The sequence below is a fragment of the Dipodomys ordii genome, unplaced genomic scaffold, assembly GCF_000151885.1.
Source record: "Dipodomys ordii isolate 6190 unplaced genomic scaffold, Dord_2.0 Scaffold49, whole genome shotgun sequence".
NCBI lineage: Eukaryota > Metazoa > Chordata > Mammalia > Rodentia > Heteromyidae > Dipodomys > Dipodomys ordii.
In genome coordinates this window covers 1,492,602-1,504,407 of record NW_012267265.1, presented here as the reverse complement: position 1 = coordinate 1,504,407, position 11,806 = coordinate 1,492,602, and positions in this window count along the sequence as shown.

The window sequence follows — 11,806 nt, the reverse complement described above, 5'->3', positions numbered from 1 at the left end:
CCTCATCCTAAGCCAAGGAGCACTAGCACTCTGTGGAGTATTCGTTGTTTACCCTCATTACTATGGGGCTGATTAGGGGGCTGCAACTCACTGCTTATGGCTAGATTGGGAAAAGACTGAACTTTGAAACTCAACATGCAATTTCTGCCAAACATGTATCACTCCCAAACCACTGTAATGTCAAAAAATTGTAAATCAGGGACACTCTCTCTCTCTATATATATATCTATGCATATATATATGATTATTTATAATTGGGAAGAAAACCAGCATGTTACTAAGGAAAATAAAATACTAGTGCTTCACTTATTCCTATTTCAGTCTCTCCAGTATTATCCCACATTGGGAGTGAGAACCACTCATTCACAAAATATTCACTGACAGTTTCTCCAGATGCTAATTGTTGATCCAGGCACTAGGTATGCTGATGCAGTCTCTTTCTTTCCCCTCCCCACCCCTCCTTCCCCTTTTTCCTTTTCTTCCTCCTCGTCCTCAACCTCTTCCTCCTTCTTCTGTACTGGGGGTTGATTCAGAGCCTTGAGCTTGCTAGAAAGTGGCTCTACCACTTTAGCCATAGCTTCAGCCCTTGGCACTGGTAATTTTCAGAGGTAGGATTTTACTTGATGGTTTTGTACCACGCTGGACTGCAATCCTCCCGTGCTTCACCATGTCACGGGATGACCACTCAGTCACTCTATTTCTCCTGTAGCTGTGATGATGTGAAACTTTTATGTCTTTGCAAACTTCTATGTCTGGACAGGCTTGAACTAACATCCTTGGCTCCCTATCTTTGCCTCCCAATTAGCTAAATTAAAAGCCTGAGTTGGGGGCTGGGAAGGTGACTCAGTGGTAGAGCGCTTGCTTTGCATGCATGAGGCCCTGGATTCGATTCCTCAGTACCACATAAGCAAAAAGAAAAAAGCTGGAAGTGGTGCTGTGGCTCAAGTGGTAGAGGGCTAGCCTTGAGCTGAAGAGCTGAGGGACAGCGCCCAGGCCCAGAGTTCAGGCCCCACGACCGGACCCCCCCCAAAAAAAAGAGTCTCACAGACTTTCCTGCCCGAACTGCGATCCTCAGATCTCAGCCTCCTGAGTAGCTAGGGCGTGAGCCATCGGTGCCCAGCTTCATATTTAATTATATATAGAGTTCCCTTTTATTCAAACACATTTCCAATTTGTGCATTAAAACACAAAGGTGGCCTGGGTAGTTGTTCAAGCCTATAACATTAGCTATTTGGGAGGAAGGGCCTGGGGAATCATAGGTCAAGGTCAACCCAGACATAAAATTTCTCAACTCCATCTCAACTGAGCACACAGTGACATGGAAAGCATAAATAGGAGGACCTAGGCATACAGTGAAACACTACCTCAAAAATAACCCAGGCAAACTGAAGCTAGAAGTATGGTTAGAGTGTTAAAGCACCTGCCTAGCAAGTATAAAGTCCTAAGATTAATCCCTAGTACATTGGGAAGGAAAAAACCATAAAAGGAAATGGCTTATAATTTATACTAGTTAGTACTACAAAACATAAAACCTGCCATTAAATTTTTTTTTTTTTTTTTTTTTAGGTTGTGGGGCCTGAACTCTGGGTCTGGGTGCTGTCCCTGAGCTCTTCAGCTCAAGGTGAGCAGTTTACCACTTGAGCCACAGCGCCACTTCCAGCTTTTTCTACTTCTGTGGTGCTAAGGACTTGAACCCAGGGTCTCATGCAAGCAAGGCAAGCACTCTACCACTGAGCCACCTTCCCAGACCCTAAAACTTTTAAATTACAAAGAATATTGTTCCTAGAATCCGAATTTTAAATAGCCCTGGCTATCTGTGAGATCAACACTGTTGGTCACTGGAAATGGAGGGGTGACTCAGGTGGTAGAGCACCAGGCTTGAGGAAAAAAAAACAAACACCAAATGAGAGGCCCTCAGTTCAAGCCCCAGTACTGGTAAACACACAAAAAAGACTCTAGATCACAGATATATTCTTTGGTTGTTGGTGGTGATGGTCGTGGGGCTTGAACTCTGGGCCTGGACACTGTCCCTTAGCTCTTCAGCTCAAGGCTAGTGCTCTACCACTTGAGCCACAGCGCCACCTCTGGTTTTCTGGTGGTTTACTGGAGATAAGAGTCTCACGTACTTTCCTGATCGGGTTGACTTTGAACCACAATACTCAGATCTCAGCCTCCTGAGTAGCTAGGATTACAGGCGTGAGCCACCAGCACCCAGTTTAGATCATGGATATATTCTTAAAGTATACAACAAAGAATACTGAATAGCTCCCCAAAATCAGTAGAGAAGATGGGCCAAGTTTTCAACAGATGTTTGAGGTGAGTTTCAAATGAGCTCTATGTACTATTTTCCCCCTATACTGTACATACATACCTATGATAACTTATTTATAAACTAAGTATAATAAAAGATAAACAATTTGGGCATCAATGGCTCACTCCTGTAATCCTAACTACCCAGGCTGAGATCTGAGATTCATGGTTTAAAACCAGGCAGGATAGGAAAGTCTTGGAGACTCTTATTTCCAATTAACTACCAAAATAGTTGGAAGTGGAACTGTGACTTAAGTGGTAGAATGCTAGCCTTGAGCACAAAAGTTCAATGACAGTACCCAGTTCAAATCTCAGGGACTAGCAAACAGACACACACAGACACACACAGACACACACACACACACCTACCTGCGTATGCATGCATACACACACAAAAGAGATGAACAATAATAGTAAAAAAAATCACTACATCTACAGTAAAAGTTATGTGAACGTGATCTTTGTTTGAAAATATACTAGTGCACTGAACTCACATTTCTCTTTGTGATGATGTGTCATGTTACAAAGACTAGTGAGGGAGCGACGGAGGAACTGTGACACTGTTAGGCTACTATGTAAAAATTGCTTGAGTACCAGCTTTATAGTAGCAGGATGACTGGTCTGCCAATGGGGGGTGGGGGGGAGGCAACACCTACCCTATATATATATTTAACAAAGAAAATGAGTCATGTGTCAAGCAGGACAGAGTAGGAAGGCACAAGAGTTCAATGAATTACTTAAGGTAGTATACAATTTAAAACTTATGAACTGTTGCTAGATGCAGCAGTATACTCTTATAATGCTAGCTAGTTGGGAAACTGACATTGAGGGTGGGGGTGGCAGTTCAAGGAAGGTCAGCTGGAGCAAAAAAAAAATGCTTGTGAGATCCCCAACTCAACAGAAAAAAAATTCATTCATGCCAGGCACCTTAGCCATGATTGGCCTAGGCAATAACTGAGACTCTACCTCAAGCTGGGTGCAGGTGGCTCACGACCATAATCCTAGCTACTCAGGAGGATGAGATCTGTAGATTGAGGTTCAAAGCCATCCAGGGCAGAAAAGTCCCCATGAGATCTTCTTATCTCCAATTAACCACCAGACAACCAGACCGGAAGTGGCACTATGGCTCAAAGTGGTAGAATGCTAGCCTTGAGCACAAAAGGGCTCAGGACAGCCCTGAGTTCAAGCCCCATAGCTGACAATAACCAGAACAATCAGTGTGTCAGTAGCTGAAGCCTGTAATCTTAGCTACACAGGAGGCTGAAATCTGAAGACTGCTGTTTGGACTCAGGCAGGAAGCCCGTGAGGCTCTTATCTCCAATTAACCACCAAAAAGCCAGAAGCAGAGCTATAACTCAAGTGGTAGAGTGTCAGCCTGAGCAAAAAGGCTAAGGGACAGTGACCAGGTTGAGTTTAAGCCCCAGAACCAGCACAATACAAACAAATGAGCAGAGCACAAAGGGCCAGAGGCAATGGCTAGGGTAGAAATATGCCTGGCTAACAAGCAAGAGATCCTGAGTTCAAAACCTCAGTACAGGGCTGGGAAGGTGGCTCAGTGGTAGAGCACTTGCCTTGCATGCTCAAGGCCCTGGGTTCGACTCCTCAGCACCACATAAGCAAAAAAAACAAAACAAAAAAAAAAAAACCTCAGTACATATCTCCCATCCAAAATAACAAAATCCAACTTATGAATTGTCAATTTTGGAATTTTTTCCATTTGGTGTTTTAAGATAAGAGGTAAATGAAAACATTGAAAGTAATATCACAGATTAAGGGAGGACTACTTTACTTGAATTCACTGTTGACATAAACCACGACAAGCAATTTTCCCACCAAGCACTCAGTATTTACTACCATGACTAGAAGAAATGGATTGATTACAACACACTAGCACAACAGGAATATCTAGATTATTAAGAAAGAAACTTGGCTAACATCCCTTCTAAAGATCCTTCCCAACCCCTCTCCAGAAGGACAGAGGAGAACCAGACAGTGAGCAGAGCTGCAGACACAGAGACACAAAGCAACTAAAACTTTGAGAAGAAGCCAAAAATTGGTTACCCTTCAGCTTCTCTTATCTACCTGCAAGATAGGTAGTGATTTCAGAAATAAGGACTGTGGATACGTAAGAAAAGCTGTACTTCATTATGTAAGGGGTATACATGATCTTCAGATAAACAACACTAACTGTATTCAGTACAGTTATTCACTTGGTTCATAAACAATGGATTTTTGAGGATAACAAAACTGTCTGTAGAAGATTAAAAAATAACTACATTCATATAATTGTAAATATTGCTACTGTTTTTACATTTGAGGCTTCACTAAGTAAACTTATTAGCTTTGTACATAAAGGTAATAGTAAGGGGGCTGGGAAGGTGGCTCAGTGGTAGAACGCTTGCCTTGCATGCCTGAGGCCCTGGGTTCGATTCCTCAGTACCACATAAGCAAAAAAAGAAAAAAGCCGGAAGTGGTGCTGTGGCTCAAGTGGTAGAGCGCTAGCCTTGAGCTGAAGAACTGAGGGACAGCGCTCAGGCCCAGAGTTCAGGCCCCACAACCGGACCCAAAAAAAAAAAAAGATAATAGTAAGCTTTTAGTAAGACATACAGACCTTGACGTTTTTCTCATGTATACACTAATTGTAAGCCATGTTGAACTCTTTTTTTCATCTTAACTCATTTATCAATAACTGCACTTTTTTTTTTTGTTGGTTGTGGGGCTTGAACTCTGGGCCTGGGTGTTGTCCCTCAGCTTTTCAGCTCAAGGCGAGCGCTCTACCACTTGAGCCACAGTGCCATTTCTAGTTTTCTGGTGGTTTACTGGAGATAAGAGACTCACAGACTTTTCTGCACAGGCTGGCTTTGAACCGCAGTCCTCAGATTTCAGCCTCCTGAACAGCTAGGATTACAGGCAGAGCCACTGATACTGGGCTCAATGGCACATATTTTAAAGATGGCTGTGAGAAAGACAAGGTATAGTCTGTGATCTTAAAATAGAATTAATAATCCTATGTAGTTTAATAAACAATAAACCATATACTATGAACTGTGTTTTATCTACTTATAGAGCTTGGTTTTTCTACATTACAGTTGATTCAAAGTAAAAAAAATATTTCAAGGTAAGAGGTTATATTGCTCTCAAAGGACACTGGTGGTAAATTGCAATTATTAGAAAACAATGACTGGTTTGTCAAGCTTAAATTCAAGTTATCTGGTGTGGAATAATTATTCAATTGTCATTTATTGAACTTCTATTTAATGTTAGGTGCTTTACAAATATCAGGTCAAATCCTCACAAGTACACAATAAAGTAGATATTAATACCTATTCTTACAAGGAAACCCAAGGAGCCACATAACTGGCTCAGGATCACATGGTTAGAAGTCAGATCTGTTATTCTTCTGTCTAGTCCATTTTCTTCTACACTCTGTAACTTGAGCACTCCACCCCAATTATTTCTCCAAATAAAACATCACTCAAAGGAAATAAAAAGAAATGACCAAAGCAAATCAACATAAAAGCTCCTAAACATAAATTTCAACTCACTTAAGTTTTAAAGAGAGCTAGGTAAGATGGCTTACAGCTGTAATCCTAGCTAAAAGGAGGCTGAGAGATCAAGAGACAAGAGGTTCAAGGCCAGCCTGACCAAAAAGTGTTCCAGGTCCCATGTCAACCTATGCAGAGTAAGTACAGTGGCATGTACCTAGGAGGATTGTGGTCTAAGCTTGCCCTGGCTGAAAAATAACTAAATCAATAAGGGATTCAAAGGGCAGAGTGTCTGTCTACAAGTATAAGGCCCTGAGTTCAAATTCTAGTACCACACAGATGATAGAGAGATAGATAAATTGATTTGAAGAAGACTTTTTTTTTATCAGTTTTATGTTTTGTGACTAATGCTTCACAAATCATACCTTCCACTTAGCACCCCAACTTACACATGTAGTTCAGGCTTTTCCTAAGTGGAATTTTCTGAGGAATGAATAACTCATTGCAGATATGGTAGCAAATGGTAAAGAAAGTATTTCCCAGATAGCAGGAAGGATACTATCATTTGGTTCACTCTACTACAACTTTAGAGACAAAGCTAAAAAGACATTTATCTCAGTGAAATGGTTACCAATTACTTACCAGGTTAGACTTCAGCACTAAGAATACTTGATACAGCTGCGTGCTGGTGGCTCAGGCTTAAAATCCTAGCTATCCCAGGAGACTAAGATGGGAGGATCACAGTTCAAAGTCAGCCCTAGCAGGAAAGTCCATGAAACTCTTATCTCCAATTAATCACCAAAAAGTCAGAAGTGGAGCTGTAGCACAAGTGGTAGAGTATTAGCCTTGAGTAAAAAAGCTCAGGGACAGAGCCCAGGCCTTGAGTTCAAGCCTCAGGACCAGCACAAACACTTGATAAACTTGTAAGTGGAAAAAAAGAAAGGTAGACTCATTTTCTAAAATGACTCATTGCAGACTTCTTTAGAGATAAAACTCAATGTATAATTTTAATTCCTTAAAGATTTAACCATTATTCACGAGACCAGTGTTCAACTGGAGAATTGCACCAACAACTTAAAAATTGTGTTTCTTGTCTGCCTTTCCTTTTAAAGCAACCTCTTCTAAATTGATGGAGATCATTATCTTACTTTACAAATGTTAGCTTGGAGGTATGGCTCCACTGGCAGAGCCCCAGCCTTGAACAGAAGTTAAGCGAGAGAGGCTCTGTATATATGTGTGTATACACACATACAAATATGTGAATGCCTACACAACATATTTTGTTTCAGTTTTTTGAACATTATAAGGGTTTCATGATGCACACAAAAACTTGTAAGCCCTTTACTCAATAGTGCATTTTCTAAGACTCATTCATGCTGTAGTTTTCCCCTTTTTAGTATCTGTAACATACATACATACATACACACACACACACACACACACACACACACACACACACACACACACACACACACACACACACACACACACACACACATATATTAGAGAGGAGTTACATTCCATTTCATGTATATAAGACATTCATGGGGCTGGGAAGGTGGCTCAGTGGTAGAGCGCTTGCCTTGCATGCTCGAGGCCCTGGGTTCCATTCCTCAGCACCACATAAGCAAAAAGAAAAAAAGCCGGAAGTGGCGCTGTGGCTCAAGTGATAGAGCGCTAGCCTTGAGCTGAATTGCTGAGGGACAGCGCCCAGGCCCAGAGTTCAGGCCCCACGACCGGACCCCCCCCCAAAAAAAAGACATTCATTTCCTTTTTTTCCACTTTAAATGGTATTTTTAGTTAATTTTCAGAAACAGATTTTTTTTTTCAGGCATACTACTTCTTTTCACCAGGTTTGAGGGAAAAGGTCCATGTCATTAATGTCTTTGCTAGTCCACTGTTTTCCTCTATTTCCCAGATGAGGTTCCTGTGTATCACAGTACTTCTTTTCTTCCCTCTGCCACCTTTCCTCATGCAGAACCAAAATCCATTGTGTCTATTTCTGATTCTGAGAGTTCTCTAATTTGGAGTTAGTTACACACTTGGGAGGCTCAGTATCACTCTACAGATACTGACTTCAGATAACCATAAAGTAGCTATGAAATGGTTAACACTCAAGAAGCTGAATTTTTGTTAGAAACCAAACATTAGGAATACTACAATCCATCCTCTTTCAATTTTTAAAAATAACTGACATAAGACAAGAAAAGAGTAAATCTGATTTCATGGTTCAATGGTAGTAAGCAATGATTTACAGAAGCAAAGCTATCAATTTACTAGATGACCATGAGAAATTTATCCTCCTCTTACCTCGATTTATTCAGTTGTAAAATGAAACTAAAAAAACTAGCTTCACAAAGAATATAGCTGCCATGGGAAGATTTTGTGTATTCTGCACACCACTTATAAAAGAGTACCTACCAAATATAAGACTTAACAGATGTTCATTAGTACAGAAAGACAACTCTACAATACTCTGTATTGTTGTACTGTTATATTCCCACTCTCTGATTTCAACCTCAAAAACCATAAAGTGGGGCAACAAATATTTCTAAAAACATGCCTTTAACTTACCCATGCAGGGCAGTAAACCTGGATCTAATGTAATTCAGTGAGCCTCTTCCACTCTCCACTGAACACTGCAATTCTTACACAAAACAAGAGTGCTTTCAGTCTATTCAAAGTATATTTCAACTTTCCTGTCACTTTCACTGCATTAGCATGTTTTGTTTTTCCTATTCCTCTTCCTATCCCCTTCCCATTGCAAAGTACACAAATAGAGTAAGAAAGCTCCTTCTTTGTAAGTGGATACTTTTTGTATACTGCTGCAACTGGAAGAGAAAAGACAAAAGCTGAAATGTGGACTATTTGCATGGCACTGGCTTGAACACAAATAGTGCTCTAGGAGTTGGAAGGAGAGTAACTGTAAATGGAAGCTGTGAACTAGGCAAAGAGCAGGAATGTCTCTTCCATCCAACACTAAGTTAAGCACTGTTTGTTCATCTGTCCATTCACAAGCAGACTTCAAATGTTAGATGGGAAAGAAAGGTATTAAAATATGGCATGATGGCATGCAATTAGCTAATTTTTAGATAGTTGATGAGAAACTGGCATGGAAGGTCATATACCAAGAGGTAAAAGGCACCACAAAATAATACAATTTTGTGTTTGTGAATTTGAATTCATGGCACTTAAAGATTCCTACTTTTTTGGGGGGGGGTCCGGTTTTGGGGCTTGAATTCTGGGCCTGGGCTCTGTCCCTCAGCTCAAGGCTAACACTCTACCACTTGAGCCACAGCGCCACTTCCGGCTTTTTTCTTTTTGCTTATGTGGTGCTGAGGAATCGAACCCAGGGCCTCATGCGTGCAAGGCAGGCGCTCTACCACTGAGCCACCTTTCCAGCCCCTTGAAGATTCCTATTAGGAACAAGTGAGCATGGTGGGACTGGGGTTCACAAAGAAAGTACTTTGTACGATGTACCTTTATATTATAAAGCTTCTAAGCAATGAGAAGAGACCTATGTGTAACTTTTTTTTGTCGGTCATGGGGCTTGAACTCTGGGCCTGGGTGCTGTCCCTGAGTTCTTCAGCTCAAGGCCAGTGCTCTACCACTTGAGCCACAGTGCCACTTCCGGCTTTCTAGTGGTTAATTGGAGATTAAGGGTCTCATGGCCTTTTCCTCCCTGGGCTGGATTTGAATTGTGATCCTCAGCTCTCATTTGGTGTTGGATTTGAATTCAAGCAGTGTCTTGGTAATTAAAGTGAGAAATCTTTGCAGGTCATGGTAGTGCATGCCTGTAATCCCAGCACCAGGGAGGCTGAGGCAAGAGAATTGAGTTTGAGACCAGCTTGGGCTACATCATAACATCCTGCTTCAAAATAAATAAATGGAAGGTCTGAAGACCTCAGGTATAATATAGAAAGAAATACGAGAGGACAGCAGGATACCCTCTAGAGTATTCCTTTTTAGGTATGTTGTAAATTACAAAAGATATCATATAAGATAAAAAATTCAATGTTCCAAACAAGTACTTTAAGTCAATTATAACTACAATAAGATTATAAATATATAGTGAGTCTTTAGTGACTATATATAGTATATATACGTAGTGAGTCGTGACTTTTTTTTTAAAGCAGAGGAAATGGATCTGTGTTTTTTCTGAATACTTACACATTGATCAACTATTTCAGAAATAAAGATCACGAGAAAATTCTAAAACTTTCATGTGCGAGGTCTGGAGGTTGTACCCTCAACCATGACTAGCAAATAAGTGCAGGGCCCTGAGTTTAGACCCCAGTATCACCAAAACAAAACAAAACCCCCCAAACCTACTGAAATTATAGTCAGAAAACTTTTGGGTGCTGAGTAATCACTCCATATACTTTCTGAGTCACAGTAAGAGATTATAACAGTCTTCCATTCCTGTTGTTATCATATGTAGGTCCAAATTTCCAACAATACTTGACAGTACCTACAACCAATACTGGCCAATAGTTGAAAAATTCTTCTATATCAAATGTTGTGTCACAGTTGCTGCACAGAGTACAGACAGGAGTATCTTCATTGTATAGTGATGTGGTTAATAAGCAGATTACACAGAAAGAGAATTTTTTTTGGGGGGGGGAGATGTCGGTTATGGGCCTGAACTCTGGGCCTGGGTGCTGTCCCTCAGCTTTCAGCTCAAGGTTAGTGCTCTACCACTTGAGCCACTGCACCTCTTCGGCTTTTTTCTGCTTATGTGGTGCTGAGGAATCGAACCCAGGGTCTCATGCACCGGAGGCAAGCACTCTACCACTGAGCCACCTTCCCAGCCCCCAGAAGTAGAATTTTTTAAGGAGAGCAAAAAGGTTGTGCTTAAAGCAGAAAGCTGATTCCTTAGAAAATGGAAAGTAGTCAGCATTGAGTATATCCTTATCTGCCATAGTCTTCTCTGCTATTCAAAAGACTTGTTTCAGCTCTGAGTGAGTTAGAGGCTCACCCCCATTTGGAGATTAGTGCAAAGCACTTCTAAAGACTTCTGTTTTACTAAGCTTCTTAGCCAATGCTCCTCTTGGTCCACTTTCTAGGTCAGCAGTAAAGTGAAGGAACCTTGGACTATGGGCAGCTGAATCCAGGGGCCATCTACTGTTAACCTGACTCAAGGTTTGGACCTCTGTAAGATGACGACTAAGGAACCTGGCTTTTGGTGGATACGGAATTTGGGTCACTTCATTCCTTTTTTTTTTTAAACTGTTACTAACGACAGATTACGTGATCACTGGGTGTCTGTCTTCATCGGAAAAAAAAAGGGCACCATATTTAATATGACTACAGAGACATATTAAGCATGCTAATCACACAGCCTAGGACATACCCAGCAATGTCTTATCTTTGCCTAGGAGTTGGATCCAAGGCTTTGAGAAAGCCAAGTCAGAGTTTCCTGGCAGGGCAGAGCAGTGAAAAGATTGGCACTGGCCAGCTTTAAAAATAGAGGGGTGCGGGGAGGAGCCTTCCCCCACCCCAGCCGCCCCGGGGCAAGTTCCTCACTCTTTCAGAACTCCTTCAGCAAGGTTTCTGGCGTGTACACCCCACTCAGTGTAGCCAGCCCCATTTCCATCACACGACATCTTGTCTTTGGAAGCCAGGTCGCGTACTCTTCCAAGAGTCCTCCTCATTCATTCTCCAGCCCGAGGCCCGGCTCAGGGCGCGCGCGCGCGGCCAGGCGGATGAGACCCGGCCCGGGGTGGGCTGGGCCGCGCCGCGCCCGGGGACCTCGGGGTGACAGAGGCCTTCCCACGGGGAGGCCGCTTCCGGACAAAAGACCCCACCTTGGGAGGTGCCCGGCCCGAGCCACACTTCCCTCTCCCTCCGTCTCCTCCAGGCTCGGGATTTCCCTTCCCAGGAGAGCGACGGGAGCTGTCATTTACTGGAGAAAGCTTGTAAAAATCAACTCCCTAGCAGAGCGGAGGCCGCCCGGGCGGCGGCGGGGGCGCCCCACAGCCACACCTACCACAGCCGCCGCCGCCGCGGCT